The 3,624-nt window shown below is 48.6% G+C and overlaps 1 pseudogene; it reads left to right on the top strand.

Moving 5' to 3' along the window:
* Positions 1–1,654: 1,654 nt before the first annotated feature.
* Positions 1,655–2,725, top strand: LOC141935930 (membrane-associated progesterone receptor component 2 pseudogene; annotated as a pseudogene).
* The last annotated feature ends 899 nt before the right edge of the window (positions 2,726–3,624 follow it).

Below are 3,624 nucleotides of genomic sequence, written 5' to 3'. Positions count from 1 at the left end.
CCGTTAGGACGTCTTGAGTTCAGCTGTGGTAGCTATAACCTCTCTTCCTCCTCTCTCTAAACTTTACTTTACTTTTCCCCTTTCTTTCACCCATCTCTAACTATTGCGTGCCGCTTCACGGGCAACACAGTAAAGTTTTACTCTTTGATTACTGCTATCCCCTTTGCTGTTGCTCACCTTAATTTTGCACTTTCCAGATCGTAGCAAATGAACCATCACGAGTCTACTGAGCAGACCGTGACATTAAACAGACAGGCTGCCGCCCTGCCATGGATGAAGCCACGGGATTCCTCCATGGAGGAGCTACACGCGTTCGATCGTGCCCGCAAACCCCCGCATCCTCCTGGCTGACAACGGCAATGTCTTCTATGTGAACAAAGGCAGCAAGTTCTACGGGCCCGAGGCTCCGTATGGAATATTTGCTGGCAGAGATGCCTCCAGGGAACAAGCAACTTTCTGCCTAGATACAAATGCACTCAGAGATGAATACGATGACCTATCGGACTTAAATGCTCTACAGATTCAAAGTGTAAGAGAGTGGGAAAAGCAATTTAAAGAAAAATAGGACTACGTAGGTAGACTCCTAAAACCAGGGCAGGAGCCATCAGAATACACAGATGAGGAAGCTTCCCCACAAAGCATCACAACGAACAACCACGCAGCATCAGCTGGACCCGGGGCCGTTAGGACATCTTGAGTTCAGCTGTGGTAGCTATAACCTCTCTTCCTCCTCTCTCTAAACTTTACTTTACTTTTCCCCTTTCTTTCACCCATCTCTAACTATTGCGTGCCGCTTCACGGGCAACACAGTAAAGTTTTACTCTTTGATTACTGCTATCCCCTTTGCTGTTGCTCACCTTAATTTTGCACTTTCCAGATCGTAGCAAATGAACCATCACGAGTCTACTGAGCAGACCGTGACATTAAACAGACAGGCTGCCGCCCTGCCATGGATGAAGCCGCGGGATTCCTCCATGGAGGAGCTACACGCGTTCGATCGTGCCCGCAAACCCCCGCATCCTCCTGGCTGACAACGGCAATGTCTTCTATGTGAACAAAGGCAGCAAGTTCTACGGGCCCGAGGCTCCGTATGGAATATTTGCTGGCAGAGATGCCTCCAGGGAACGAGAAACTTTCCGTCTAGATACAGATGCACTCAGAGATGAATACGATGCCCTATCGGACTTAAATGCTCTACAGATTCAAAGTGTAAGAGAGTGGGAAAAGCAATTTAAAGAAAAATAGGACTACGTAGGTAGACTCCTAAAACCAGGGCAGGAGCCATCAGAATACACAGATGAGGAAGCTTCCCCACAAAGCATCACAACGAACAACCACGCAGCATCAGTAGGACCCGGGGCCGTTAGGACGTCTTGAGTTCAGCTGTGGTAGCTATAACCTCTCTTCCTCCTCTCTCTAAACTTTACTTTACTTTTCGCCTTTCTTTTACCCATCTCTAACTATCGCGTGCCGCTTCACGGGCAACACAGTAAAGTTTTACTCTTTGATTACTGCTATCCCCTTTGGTGTTGGTCACCTTAATTTTGCACTTTCCAGATCGTAGCAAATGAACCATCACGAGTCTACTGAGCAGACCGTGACATTAAACAGACAGGCTGCCGCCCTGCCATGGATGAAGCCGCGGGATTCCTCCATGGAGGAGCTACACGCGTTCGATCGTGCCCGCAAACCCCCGCATCCTCCTGCCTGTCAACGGCAATGTCTTCTATGTGAACAAAGGCAGCAAGTTCTACGGGCCCGAGGCTCCGTATGGAATATTTGCTGGCAGAGATGCCTCCAGGGAACGAGCAACTTTCTGCCTAGGTACAAATGCACTCAGAGATGAATACGATGACCTATCGGACTTAAATGCTCTACAGATTCAAAGTGTAAGAGAGTGGGAAAAGCAATTTAAAGAAAAATAGGACTACGTAGGTAGACTCCTAAAACCAGGGCAGGAGCCATCAGAATACACAGATGAGGAAGTTTCCCCACCAAGGATCATGACGACTGACCACGCAGCATCAGCTGGCCGCACGGCCGTTAGGACGTCTTGAGTTCAGCTGTGGTAGCTATAACCTCTCTTCCTCCTCTCTCTAAACTTTACTTTACTTTTCGCCTTTCTTTCACCCACCTCTTACTATCGCGTGCCGCTTCACGGGCAACACAATAAAGTTGTACTCTTTGATGACTGCTATCCCCTTTGGTGTTGGTCACCTTAATTTTGCACTTTCCAGATCGTAACAAACGAACCATCACGAGTCTACTGAGCAGACCGTGACATTAAACAGACAGGCCGCCGCCCTGCCATGGATGAAGCCACAGGATTTCTCCATGGAGGAGCTTTGCGCGTTCGACGGTGCACGCAACCCCCGCATCCTCCTGCCTGTCAACGGCAAAGTCTTTGATGTGACCAAAGGCAGCAAGTTCTACGGGCCCGAGGCTCCGTATGGAATATTTGCTGGCAGAGATGCCTCCAGGGGACTAGCAACTTTCTGCCAGATACAAATGCACTCAGAGATGAATACGATGACCTATCGGACTTAAATGCTCTACAGATTCAAAGTGTAAGAGAGTGGGAAAAGCAATTTAAAGAAAAATAGGACTACGTAGGTAGACTCCTAAAACCAGGGCAGGAGCCATCAGAATACACAGATGAGGAAGCTTCCCCACAAAGCATCACAACGAACAACCACGCAGCATCAGCTGGACCCGGGGCCGTTAGGACGTCTTGAGTTCAGCTGTGGTAGCTATAACCTCTCTTCCTCCTCTCTCTAAACTTTACTTTACTTTTCCCCTTTCTTTCACCCATCTCTAACTATCACGTGCTGCTTCACCGGCAACACAATAAAGTTGTACTCTTTGATTAATGCTATCCCCTTTGGTGTTGCTCACCTTAATTTTGCACTTTCCAGATCGTAGCAAATGAACCATCACGAGTCTAGTGAGCGGACGGTGACTTTAAACAGACAGGCTGCCGCCCTGCCATGGATGAAGCCACGGGATTTCTCCATGGAGGAGCTTTGCGCGTTCGACGGTGCACGCAACCCCCGCATCCTCCTGCCTGTCAACGGCAATGTCTTCTATGTGAACAAAGGCAGCAAGTTCTACGGGCCCGAGGCTCCGTATGGAATATTTGCTGGCAGAGATGCCTCCAGGGAACGAGCAACTTTCCGTCTAGATACAAAGGCACTCAGAGATGAATACGATGACCTATCGGACTTAAATGCTCTACAGATTCAAAGTGTAAGAGAGTGGGAAAAGCAAGTTAAAGAAAATTAGGACTACGTAGGTAGACTCCTAAAACCAGGGCAGGAGCCATCAGAATACACAGATGAGGAAGCTTCCCGGCCAAGCATCACAACGACCGACCACGCAGCATCAGCTGGCCGCACGGCCGTTAGGACGTCTTGAGTTCACCTGTGGTAGCTATAACCTCTCTTCCTCCTCTCTCTAAACTTTACTTTACTTTTCGCCTTTCATTCACCCATCTCCAACTATCACGTGCCGCTTCACGGGCAACACAATAAAGTTGTACTCTTTGATGACTGCTATCCCCTTTGGTGTTGGTCACCTTAATTTTGCACTTTCCAGATCGTAGCAAATGAACCATCACGAGTCTAC

This window comes from Strix uralensis, chromosome 30 (assembly GCF_047716275.1).
Source record: "Strix uralensis isolate ZFMK-TIS-50842 chromosome 30, bStrUra1, whole genome shotgun sequence".
In the NCBI taxonomy this organism is placed as follows: Eukaryota; Metazoa; Chordata; class Aves; order Strigiformes; family Strigidae; genus Strix; species Strix uralensis.
This window is presented reverse-complemented; position numbering and strand designations above follow the sequence as displayed.